The sequence below is a fragment of the Protopterus annectens genome, chromosome 1.part0 (assembly GCF_019279795.1).
Source record: "Protopterus annectens isolate FY-2018-M chromosome 1.part0, PAN1.0, whole genome shotgun sequence".
Lineage (NCBI taxonomy): Eukaryota > Metazoa > Chordata > Ceratodontiformes > Protopteridae > Protopterus > Protopterus annectens.
This window is the reverse complement of record NC_056725.1, coordinates 1,025,847,568-1,025,861,288: the sequence shown is the minus strand read 5'-3', so window position 1 is coordinate 1,025,861,288 and position 13,721 is coordinate 1,025,847,568. Positions and strand designations below refer to the sequence as shown.

General features: G+C 35.8%; 1 long non-coding RNA gene across 1 annotated transcript in view; it reads left to right on the top strand.

Annotated features, from left to right (window-relative positions):
• Window positions 1-13,721, top strand: part of LOC122796384 — a 253,484-nt gene that overhangs the window by 51,075 nt on the left and 188,688 nt on the right. Inside the window, exon 2 of the long non-coding RNA XR_006363968.1 lies at window positions 620-770. This is a non-coding gene — a long non-coding RNA (uncharacterized LOC122796384). The remainder of the gene's footprint in view (window positions 1-619; window positions 771-13,721) is intronic.

Below are 13,721 nucleotides of genomic sequence, written 5' to 3'. Positions count from 1 at the left end.
AAAAACTTCATCAGAAATAAAACCATGTCCATCGAACTTGAATTTAAAACCTATGCCACTAAATCACATGATTTGAGAAAGCCAATAAATACTTCTTATCCAGTTACTTGCTAGTATTCTTAAAAACCTGGATTAAATGCGTTATTAATATAAAATGTTTTTTTTTTTTTAGTAACATTTTGTTGCATTCGTATTTCTATACTTTATACATTGTCTTTGAGAATATCAGCAGGTAAATAGATATGAAGTATTTATTGACTTTCTTTAGTTATGTTTTTCAATGGCATGCGTTTTAAGTTCAGGTTCAAGGGACATGGTTTTATTTCTGACAAAGTTTTTAAAATAATAAAGGACAAAAGCACTTAATGTTAGATTCAAGTCTCCTGTGTGCTGTTATTTGAAGTAGACATTGTTTGTTTGTTAGTTTTTGTAAATGTTTCTACACAGTGTGTTTGGTTTCTGATTTCAATATAATATTTATATATTTAGAAGTTGTAGGAACTGGAATACACATACACAACATTGTATTATTTATAAAGTTTAAATTTTGATTTGAACGTGTAAATATTTTTCTCAGTACATAGCATTAAAGCTTTTTGTTTTATTTTCCTTTTCACAGAGTAAATTTTGTACAACCAGTGTACTATCACTTTGAAAACTGGTCCACGGCACAAGGTCCTTTATTTGGAAAAAAATCTATTCCTCCATTCTCCAATGATCTAACATGCCATTTAACAACATTGTAGGTTTATTTCGATGCCAAAGAAAATGTAAGAAAATGTTATGTAATATGATTTTACTTGACATTAATGATGTAGCTTGGGTTATAAGTAATATTTTTGGTAACAGTATCATTGCAATATTTCAGACGTAAGAATATCTTCTTCCAATGTGTATAGATAAACACACATACATTATATATAATGCCAATAATATACCATATGTAATCTCTAGTAAAATTTTTGTAGTTTATTTGAATGATATCATTTACGTTTTTTAGATAATGTAATTCCCAGGCATTTTATTGTTTTATTCCCAATTACATTTGTACATGTTTTTCAGAAATTGATCTACTTTATGATTTATTAGTAGAATGATTATTTGTCTTAGTCTTTCAAAGCCTTTCAGTGTATTATCTACATACACTATGGATGAATTAACATTTGATAATGTCAGTAATATGCCATTCATTAAACAGTAACAATTTTGAACTGCATTCAACTAGTCTGAAACTTTCAGTATTATCATTTTGTCAGATGGAGTTTAATTGTTCCATAGCTAAAGCAAACAAAAGCTGAAAAGGGAATAATCTTGCTTAGTGTTTTTTTTTTTGCTATCACCCGGGAATCATATACTTCTGTTTTAATGTTCTTTCATGAATTGTTCAATAATGCTTTAAAGAATGTAGAAAATAAAAATCTATTGCTTTTAGTAGGTAATTTAAATTTAAGGGATCAGATATTTGTTTAAGCTATTTACCACCACATCACTATTATTAATGTTTGTGCAAATGATTAATAATAGTCCAGTTTCAACAGTATCTTCTGTTATCTTCTAATAATAAAAGTCCAGTATTATCCTTATATATTAGAGTTGGCAGCATTTGTTTTAGTCTACTGGATAAGATTAATGAAACATTTTATAAAAATATACTGTATACTTGGCAGTAGAATATATGATAACACAACTAGCTTGTAAGATGCACATAAAGTTATATCATTGTCCTAGGAGCTGTTAGACTACATATTTGGAAGGGGCAATAACATTCTCATATTGAATTTTAATAAAACATCTTTAATAAATAGTATCTTTGGGAATAGTTTTTGAATTTCAACAGTTATTCCATCCGCACCTGATGAATGCATTAATTTGCATAATTCTAGGTCAGGTAAAAGTTTGTAAGACTTCTGGTAATATTCTCTGAAAGTTTGTCATATTATTATTTAAAAAGATATCTCTAAGCTTTCTTCTTCCTTATCTATTTTATAAATGTTTTCATAATAGTTTCTGAATACCACAAATATACATTCCATAAGTGTAACCTTTTGTTGCTTCTTGAAATTTAAATAGATTTTATTTGATTTGATATAGCTAGAATTCTACACCTAGTTCCTATTCTGTGCAGTCCCTTTGGAGATACTACGTATTTATTTTATTTAATGAATTAATCTATTTAATGTGTTTATTTATGTTATTTTATTTAACATTAGTTAACTGAGTATACCAACTGATACAAGGAACCTTTTCAGTCATAGCCCAGGCTAGAGAGGCCAGACAATACAAATAAACATACAACAGAATGTGGAACTATTGATGTAGACACTTACATTGGTATTGGCAGTAAGACAGTTGCAGATATAGCACATTATTGAACTGTCAGGAACAGATAGTTTTGAAATTTCAGGTAGGTACAGTTAGTTACTGACAGAGCAAATTAGCTTACAGTTAAATTCCAAAACAGCATTTCACTAAATAGTAATGTCTTTTGGCTTTTCCCGGTTATGGGGTCGCCACAGCGGAACTCCGGTCTGCTAATGATTGGCAGTGGATTTTTACAGTGCCGAGTTGCCAGCCTGACGGCCAACCTTCAAAGAAGGCATACCCATTCACACTCACACCTACCAGCATGTCTTTAACATCACTCGACCGCAGGGAGGACATGGAGACCCCACACAGAAGGTGCTCCAGCCGCGAATCGAACGGAAGAACCTCTGGCTGTGAGGCAACAACGCTAACTGCTGCACCACTGTGGCTCCAGCATTTCACTAAATATAAGAGCTAAATTAGATTGACAGAAAACAGTATTCATAATGGTTCCTCACTTTATATACTTACAAACCATGCTGTTTTATCAAATAGTCTTTTAGTTGTAGTTAAAAGATAGTAAGTTTGTTCCAACTGGAAGGTGCATTTTTAGTGAATATCTTTTCAGCACTGGACAATTTGAAAGGGATCTGGCATATTGAGTGTTGTCTGTATTTATAAGAAGATATCTCTCAGATGTCCAGATTTACACAGAATGTTCAGATTTTTGCCTCATATTTGTGGTCTGTTCCTAAAAAAATGTGTGTTTTTTTTCTGACAAATCATTGAGGATTGAAGTCAATAAATAATGATACATTTCAGTTTGAGACTATCATTTTTTTTTAAAAAGTGTCCCTATTTTGGGGCCCTTGTCCTCCATTATGTTTGCATTTGCAAAGATTATTTACAATAAGAGGATGAGAGGTATGACTAAGACTATAATTACAATCCATAAAGAGTCTGATATGACTGTAATTCCAACTTTTCTGAAGCTACTGCTATTTTGTGATTTTAAATTGATTACCATTTTTTTGTTTAAAGCTTTAACTAAGTCTTAAATAGTGTCCCCCTTTCTACTTATATTTAATCAAATCCATGTAATGTAATGAAATTCCATTTCAACAGTGGTGTCCAGAGAGGGTACCACCCAAGTTGTGGATCAACATGCACTGAAGGCATCAAGAAGGGTCTTCAGTGAACCATCCCCCATGCTGCAAAATTATTTTCACTAGGTTGCTGAAAGAGGCATCTTCATGGGGGGGTGCTTTTCTGACCCCTCTGTTTCATCAGGGTTGGAATTCTCAGTGAGGGTATTACCCCACCTTTTCTGACTCCTTCTCATCATCTGACCCTTAGTTTTGGAGCAGTCAGATCCAAGGATCCCAGTGCTGTCTGCACTGGATCCAAAGACCACTGTATCTTTGACTCCTGTAGCATCTCTGAGTGAACTGCCTCTGAGCACTTTGGGGCCAGATGACTCTCTGTGCAGTAGTGTCAGCCCCAGATCCGGGGTGTTGGAGTCAACTCCAAAGTTGTCAAAGCCATATCTGCCCCTCGGAACATCGACACCTGACAGCTCAACTCCGACTCCTTCCTCAAGTGGTTTGCCTTCATGTCAAAGGGACCTGACAGTATGGAAGCATATCTTCTCAGAGACGTTGGTTTCTTTTTTTCTGAACAAATTAAAAATAAGGCATAAAAACCCACCATGGAGTCGAACAGAAATTCTGCCAGCTCCAGAAAGGAAGACAGAATGATACAGAAACAAACTGGCAATTCCACAATAACACATTTTAAGCACAAAATTGAAACACTATGCTTTTCGTCCACTAAATACAAAAACGGACTTCTGCAGAACTAAAAACTGCAATGCCAAGTACTCATATTAAATGAAAAGCAATCCAATTAAACAATTAAATAATTAATTATAAAAACAGGTTTAAAGGAACAGTCCTAATGGTATTTTAAATATATGTTAAAAACAGGCTGAGAATAATTGTTGAAAAGCTGATGAACATATAATTAAACTTATGTATAAAAAAACTTATGAGTAAAAAACTTGAATATTGCAGATGTATTAAAAACAGGTTAAAACCAATGGAAGAGTAAAAAATAAATAAATCCCAATGTGCATTGCAACCTCTAGGTACCAAAATGTTGAAGGGCACTATACTAAAGAAAAATTTGTGTGTGTGTGTGTGTGTGTGTGTGTGTGTGTGTGTGTGTGTGTGTGTGTGTGTGTGTGTCTGTATATATGTGTATTTGTATATATATATATATATATATATATATATGTATATGTATATATATATATATATATATATATATATATATATATATATATAAAATAGGATTTTCGTGGTTGCAATAAATTAAAATTCTTAAGGCATTTTGGCATGTGTACAGAGAGACTGCTTTAGGATTTTCATTGTTACAATAAAATTTAAATTCTTAAGGCATTTTGGCATGTTTACTGGCCTTACTTGACTTATTTCAGTTTTCAGGTTTGTGGTTCAATTAGCTGATATTTCACCATTTTATTAAAATATAGATCTATGTGTGACACCCCACTACTGGTCCAGTAATCAAGGAGCCTCAATCCTCACCACTGGCAACAGTGGGGGACTTGCACACTGGGAGGATGACAGGTGCACACACACTATTTCCACATGCAGCTCTCTGCATCAAGTGCAATTTCCTTTAAGAGCACACAGAGACCACTGTTAGTCTGGGGCTGTTTTTTCTCTCCTTCTCGAAATCCCCAGTAAGACTCCCCACTGGCACAGCTATAGAGTTGAGATCTCAGCTGAGTGACCAAGCCAAGGCCTCCAGCACCCTGTCTGTCCAACCAGTGCTTCGTGTTCCTGGCCAAGTACATGACATGATACACTGTTTGAGGTTTGATTTACACACACACACACACACACACACACACACACACACACACACACACACACACACACACACACACACACACACACACACACACACCTGGGAAACGCTGGCACAGGTTTGCTCGCTATGCCCCCTTCTGCCCAGACTATAAGGTAGTTTCTGCTGCCACCAGTCACTCCTTATCAGCTACTTTAAGGCCCTTAATAAAGGGTGTCCAATCTTACTGTTTAATATTACTAGCCATACAAATGGCAGTTTGACCAAGAACAAGGCTGTTAGTAGTGGCCTGCAGTGTCACCAAATAAGTATGCAAGTACTCCCAGAACTTGTATATCTCTAGATAGACCAGCCATAATTGAAAGGTTTAAGTATTTTTAATAATAAATAATAAAAGAAGAAGACAATAGTAAATGTATTCACAGTGACACCAGAGTGTAAAATCACAGGAAATATTTAAAACAACATTGCAGGACAGTCTGCAGGACAGTGTCAAATAAATAAAGAAAACATCTAAGCTATACTTCACTATATTTCCGTCTGAATCTAAGAGAAATTACTGTATTCTAGTTAACGTACTTACAGAACAACATGCCGGGAGATGTGGTGAGTGGATGTTCTTCTCAGGTCAAAGACAAAATGCAGAATGCTTAGTCTCTCTCTGAGAGTTCTTAAATTACTATTCCAAATATTACTGCTGGGATACTTACAGAATGACATAACCTGTTGTCATCTGACTATCCTAGGCAAAACTATTGATGCAACTGTAGTATTTAGCATCTACCTGTTAAAATACATAAATAAGGACTTCTCTTAGATCTAAGGCAAATGGTGGAAGTCGTAAATTAATTTACATTCCTCCACATTTAAAGACAATACAAAAAAACTTCTACTTCTAGACATTGTCTCCTGTTGCTATAAAATAATTTAATTTCAACTATTTTTCTGAAGTTTTGCAAGTTAACTTTCTATGTTCCAGTTTCCACTGTTAAAATATATACATTTACACATTGACAATAGTTTATGTACATTTCTGTTCTCTTCAAGTAGGGTACACTGTGGACACATCTCTTAACCTAAGTACTCTACAACATACCTCTTCAGCACACATGTCTATACAAACCATCTTATATGACATACAGTTCTAATATATTTGTAACACAAGCATAGGAATCATGTTGATATTCACAAATTACATGATTATTTGCAAAATTCCAGATAGCTGGGCTGACAGTATTTCCATTTGCCACACTGTGTTAAATAGTAGTCAAACCTTTTCCTGGGGAAGGACAAGAATGCACATTGTAATTAACCAAACTCTGGAGGTTTACCAAGACTGTCTTAGTTCGAAAATGTCACTAAAACCTTAAGATGGTACACAACTGATTATTTATAAATGCACTGCAGTAAAGCTGTATGCAGTTTCAAAGTATGTTTTTGAACTAAATATTTGGGGGTTGTAGCGTTTTCTGTTTTAAATGATTAACCCTATATGCACAGACGACTAAGGGCAAACTTTCCACTTTGAATTCCATTTAATTAGTTTTAATTTAAAAATGTTTGTTTGCTTCTGCCATGCTTAACTCTGCTGCTTCTCTGCATTACTTCTAAGAAGGCTTTCAAATATTATGTCATGCAAACACTTTTTAGCTGCTACTTTTCTCTTGTAGTTTACTTTCTTTTTAAAGCTATTATCAAGGTGCCTGAAGTCTTTGTCGGTAATATACAGAAAATGCAGTGAATGCATTTCTGAGGCTATGTCATATTGCTGGCTTTTCTCACTTCTGATAAGCACACAATATACTTGGAAATTGTACTGTGAAGCCTTTCCTTTCAGTAGCATAGCAGATGACGTACAGTGAGTATTAACTATATCATAGTTGTGATTTGAATATGTCACCCTGTTCTATAAATTACAAACCTGTTAAGGACAGAAGGATAAGATCCCATCAAATTAAAACTAGAGTGTTTTAGTGATTCATTGCATAGATTGGTTCTGCAGGTGCCCCAGAGATCTGCTCCTACTGTGATAGGTGACCAAAGTGCAGTTTGATTTGCCATGTGCTCTGTACAAGCATGGACGGCTTTAAAACGGGAATTAATATCTAGATAAAGCTGCAAAAATAATGGTGCAGAAAATATAATTCTCCAGGTATGAGAAAGCTCAACTGAGCAATTGTTTTTGTAACCGTATGTTTATGGCTAATCTGAAATATATAGTGACTGTATATAATTATGATAATCTATTATCATGTCACTTCATCAGAGTTCACAATATCACCAGTTCTACGTAGTTGAAAAAAAGACAGTGCTGTTGTTTAACTCAATTTCAGTGTCTATTTTATTATTTATTTAGTATTTATTTTACATTTGTTCACTGGGAAAGTCCGACTGGACACAAGCCCATTTTCAGCGGAGGCCCGGGTGAAAAGCTCCAGATTACATACATACATCAGTCAGGAAGAAACAAACAAGCATAATCCATGAATATCAAGTGGTACATTTTAAACACCTTCAGATAAGATATATCAGTCAGGAAGAATCACACAACTCATAATCTCATGCAGTACATGGTATAAACAATATACAGCCATAAGAATAATATTGATGGGACTACTATAGAAATCACACTTAGAAGAGCAATCACATATATCAATACTTTAATGGTGTTAATATAGGTTTCACTCATTGTGGCAGTGTCAGATGTTGTAGGTAGTCAAGTTGTTACTAAGTAAAAAGGGTGAAGCAACATAACAGAGTACTGGGCACTATGAATTTGAAACTAGAAAAATAAATTATTAGTGAACATAATGATTAAGGGGAAAAAAAGTAGAGATTTTTGGATCAATACAAGAATACAAAAGGGTTAGTTCTGTAGATATTGCACGATTTTGTAAGAGGCCCATTGGATTTAGATGGAAAATAGATTAAGTAAGTGTTTACCCTGGGGAGTCACAGGAGCATAACCAGTTGTGCATATAATGTGTTTTGAGGAGTTTTTTAAATTGTGTAGCAGAGCTATTAGATGTCAGGTGGCCAGGTAGAGTATTCGAAGCTTTAGAAATAGAGTAGCTGAAGAGAGATTTTCCAGCATCATTATTATACTTGATGGCATCTAGGAGGTTTGGGTACTAGATCTTAATGGTCTTGTTGTAGTATAAGGTAGAATTAGATTATCAGGGTAGTAGTATAACTTGTGTGCCAATGACGATTGAGTTGCAGTAGCTGAGGCATCTCAAGCCAGTTTAGCTGTTTGAGAGATACACAGTGATGGATCCTGTATGAGTTCTCTGTAGCAAACCTAGCGATTTTGTTATAACAAGATTCTAATTTGTTTAGGTCAGCTTCGTGAAGGTTAGTTAGAATTGTGGCTGCATAGAGGAGGGTAGATAACAGATGTGTCCTAGCTATTGTAGGTGTTTAGTGAGAAATTGCTTGTTACGCTAGAGGAGTCCTAGTTTTTTGTGAACTTTCTTGATAGTTTGGGCTGTGTGAATGTCAAATCTTAGGTTGTTGTCTATTTCAACACCTAACAGTTTAGTGTGGGTGGTTAGGGTGATCATGGTTTGTTACAATAAAGTTGTCACTTGGGGGGGATCTACATGGGCTGAAAAGAAGTAGTTTTGTTTTATTTGGGTTAAGAATAAGTTGGGAGTTAGTGAACCAGGTCTCAGCTAACAAAAAGCAATTTTGGGTTAGGGAGTAAAGATCATCTGATGTGGGGGTAGCACATATGAGCGTGGTGTCGTCTGCATATTGTACTACCGAGGCATTGGGTGTGGAGGATGAGAGCTGATTGGTAAATAGAGAGAAGAGTAATGGGCCAAGGATGGAACCTTGAGGGACCCCTAAGGATACTGATAAAAGAGAGGACAGTTGGTTCTGCCATTTTACTGCTTGCTGCCATCCCGATAGGTAGCTTTTAAACCATGAGATAGAGGAGGTGCTGATGTTTAGGGTGGATAGTGTATTAGGAAGCATATTGTGGTTGACCACGTCGAAAGCTTTAGATAGATCTAAAAATATGGTGGAAACTAGTTGCCCCTTGTTTCTGTGGTGGTTAACTGTGTTGGAAAAGGACATTAGTGCTGTGGTTGTACTGTGGAACGGTCTAGAGCTGTGCTGATGTTTAGAGAATAGATTGTTTTTTAGAAGGTAGTCCACTAGCTGAGTGTGAACAACTCTTTCTAGCATTTTTGATAAGAGTGATAGAATAGCATTTGGACGGCAGTTATTGAGTTCTAAGGAGTTACCTCCCTTGTGTAGTGGTATTATATGGGAGGTTTCCATATAGTAGGTACTCTGATCTAGATCTATTAATGAGAATAGCAACAGGATAGGCTATAGCCTTGGCAGCTAGCTGAAGGAATTCAGCTGGGTAAATTATCAACGGCCAGGTGGTTGGTTTAAGTTTATGGAGGAGTTTTAAAATAAATTTGATTGACACTGGGTGCAAGCTAAAGTGGGAGATATTATTTTGTGTGTTTGTGTTATTTTGTGTGGATGCTAGGGTAGGGCAACTAGTATTATTTTGGGTATCTGCAAGGGCCTGAACTGTTTCGGTGAAATATTTATTGAACTGAGTGGGAATTTTATCATGGTTGTTTACTGCTGTTGGTGTAGGGGTAGCAGATTTCCCTGGATGAAGTATACAGTTTATTGCAGCCCAGAATTTTTGTGGTTTGTGAGCATGTTTTTCCTGCAGATTTTAGTAGTAGTTAATTTTGTCTAGTTTAATGAGTTTCCTGGCTATATTATGGAGTTCTAAGTAGGTTTCTTTTGTTGATTAGGTTTTGTTTTTGTGAAATTGTATCCACGCTTTGTCCCTGTCTTTGAGAGTAGATTTAGTTACCTTAGTTAGCCAGGGATCATAATTAGCTTTTATTCTATTGGTCCTGGTGGGTGCATGATGGTTTAATATTTGCAAAAAAGTCAAGTTAAAGTAGTGTAGTGCCTCTTCAAGAGATAGTTGTCAGTAGCTTCCAATTGCAACATTGTAGGGTGGAGATAAAGCCATTAGGTTTAAAGTTATTTTTGTTTCTGACTACTCTGAAGGTTATCTGGTTAAATTGGTGAGTTCTAGTTCTAAGGATGTAGGTTGGCTGATGGTCACTAAGACTGTTGGGCAGACAGCCAGTTTGGTATGAGAGGAAGGGCTCAGATATAAGAATCCAGTCCAGTGTGGACTGGCGTTTGGATGTTTTATCAGTTTTAGTGCGGGATGAGATAAATCGGGTAAACCCATGGAGGTTAATGTGGTTTGATGCGTTGTAGCTGGAACAGTTAAGCCAGTTTATATTAAAGTCTCCTAATAAAATATTTTCTTGAGGAAGGGAGTTTGAGATCCATTCTAGTAGGTTTTTCGTAATAGTAATGTTGTTACCTGGTTTTAATTTTGTAAAGATGAGTTCTACATTATCGATGTCTGGAATATTAACATCAAGTTGTTCTAGGACGAGATGCTTTTTGAATAATATTGCCACCCCCACCCCTTTTGCCTTTTCTGTCTCTGCTTATGATATTGTAACCTGGTGCTGCTATTTCATTATTATTGATTTCTGGTTTTAGCCAGGTTTCTGTAAGTAATACAGTTTCAGGTTTATCTAGAGCTAGTAGGGCATTAAGGCCGTGAACTTTATTTAAGATACTTCTCACATTCAGGTTAAGAAAAAGGAGAGAGGAATTTTGTCTGGAGTAGAGGACTAAGCTAATCGGGGTTTGGATTGGTTAGTGTGTTAGGACCAGGGTTGGGGTGTATGTCACCACAGCATATAAGTTTTTCGTAGTATATGTAAGTAGAGTTTGTTAATCTTACAGATTATTTTAATATGTTTTACAGAGGTATGGGATTTACATTTAAGTGACTGTAGTTTATGTAGGTGATAGTGTGGAAGGGTCTAAAGAGGTATGAAGCTAAGTGAATGTTTAGTGGTATCATGTGATAGCTAATAGTTGCAGTTTGCCATGGAGGAGAGATGTTGTTTTGAAGTTGAATATGGCAAGTGGTAAGGGCTGAAAGAAGAAGCAGTATAATAACTGTGACTGTATAGACTAGGGGTTTTAGTATGTGAGTATGTAGATTATGGAACATTGCTCTTTTTATGAGTTTATCTTTCTATTTATATGGGATTGTTTGTGTGTGTGTGTGTGTGTGTGAAAAAAAAAAAATATATATATATATATATATATATATATATATATATATATATATATCTACTGTATATATATATATATATATATATATATATATATATATATATATTGTATATATCAGTGTGCCGCTAAGAGCGAATGCTCAAAAGAGTGTTGAAAGAACATAGCTATAAAAAGAAAAAGTCAAAATCCGAACACACACACAAAGTAATGAAAGATCATGTTTTTCCAGGAGAATAAGCCTTTTTTACCCCCCATATTGGTGACTGCTCCTACACACCGTGCTAATTACATATACGTACTCCAAAATTGCACTACAGCAGGGAAAGGGCAACCTCACACACAACGCAGGCAGTATCCGCCATGAAACATGCACCTAAGAGTCAGATTGTATAATTTCAAAAGCCTATAAGGCAAACTTCCATAGAATCAAATATCCTAGTGATGGATGACTCCAATCTGTGCAACAAGAGGGTCATAGAGGACTGGATTTGCTACATCATGCATGCACTCAGTTCGTTGCACTACATGGGCCATATATGACTCAGTCATAATGCACGTGGATGTAAAGGCATTGAGATGCACCTTCCTGCAGTATATGAAGAGAGATTTGATGGAGCTCCTGGAATATGTGTCCAAGCCTAGTACAAACCACGCCTTCAGCAGCATTCCACCTTTACCAAGAATAATGCCACTGTATAAAGAAAAGATTACTGACTTAAATCAACTTAGCTTCTGGTGTTATTGAAAGGGAGTACAATGTATATCATCCTGAGAGGAGATGGTAGACAGTCCTAAATGCTTTTCCGAGGATGGCCTGCACATATCCCTCCAGTTCTAAAATCCTTGTCCTCCATATAGCGCCTTTTTTAGGCAACATCAGTCTTATAAACATAACAAACATACCTTTTAACCTGCAGACAGTGCAAATAGAAGCAAAAGCCCTGTAGAAATAGGAACATCCAGCCAAAAATTGGGACTCTAATTAGCATAAAATTTGAATAGCAAGTAGCACATTACTCTTCTTGTTTCCAATATGTGGGATACTACTCAGAAACATGTTTAAAAAACAGAGAGCGACAAAAATGATGGAAAAACTAAATTAAAGGCACATTATTAAAGAGAAAGTACAAGATCTGCACGGTTTAATGAAATGTATCACAAAATTCTGTCACACAAGATAATTTATTTTTGCTTCAGAAAAAGATGTCTGTCCTTATCCTTTAAATTACTGTTGCCACTGGTATGTTCGTCATGTGTGGTTTTCTGTGTACTAGACAGCTTCAAATATTACGTGAAGTGGTAAACCAAGCCTGAAAATAAGGACACACCCTGAAATACAGGAACATGCTAAACAGTCCTTAAAGTGGGAACGTTCCTACAAAACATAACAGAATCTGGATGATATAAAGGTATTGGTGCTCAACACTAAGAGCCTAAACAAAAACCTCCACTTTTAACAATCACTTCTTACCCAGAAAACATTGATGTATGCATCATCACCGACACATGATACAAGACCATTGACAGCACTCTGTCATTACAGGGCTTCAGTGCTTACCACACGTTTAGGTGGTTTTCATCATATTCTTAAAAACATCTCAGCTCTGGACTCCTTAGACAAGTTAATGACCTGGAATTTGTCTTTGGCCAGTTAGTTCTCATCAAACCCCTTATCACATCATAGGTAACTATAGCCCACTCCTCCTACTTAATTATATGTATGGAGCCTCTGTGCATTAAGCCAAACACCATTCTCATACACCTTCAACCTCATTTACCCCTCCATCACCTGGGAGATTTATACATCTTCAGACTTGTATACAAAGAAATTTCTGGACTTCATCAATACAAACCTGGGGCAGTTAGGTATTGTTCCAACTAGGGCAATAATATCCTGAACTTGGTTCTTACCAATATGGGACAGCTTTGCTCCCTACCAATTTTTAACTTCATCCCTCGTCAAATTGGACTGCAGATCAGTCACATTCACCATAAAACTGAAGCTGGATGCATCTTCCAGTCCCTAATCTATTAAACCAGAGTGATGACCTGGCTAAATTCAAAAGCCACTTCCAATCTGATAACCCCACTGCTTAAGTGAAATACTTTACTGACAAATTCAGTGCACATGTAAGTAGCTGCATAGATGCATCTGTCCTCCACTGGAAGCACATACAACACCAAATTTAAAAATAAAACCCTGTTGTAGAATCTAGATGCAAGCAGATTATATAACAAAAGACAAAAACTCAATGCACATAAAAATAAGTTTAACTCTCAAAATGCCGAAATATTCTTGCTAATAGACCATGATTAAATCAACCAAAGCCAGATATGAGGTAAAATAGCCACCCAGGTGAAGGATTACC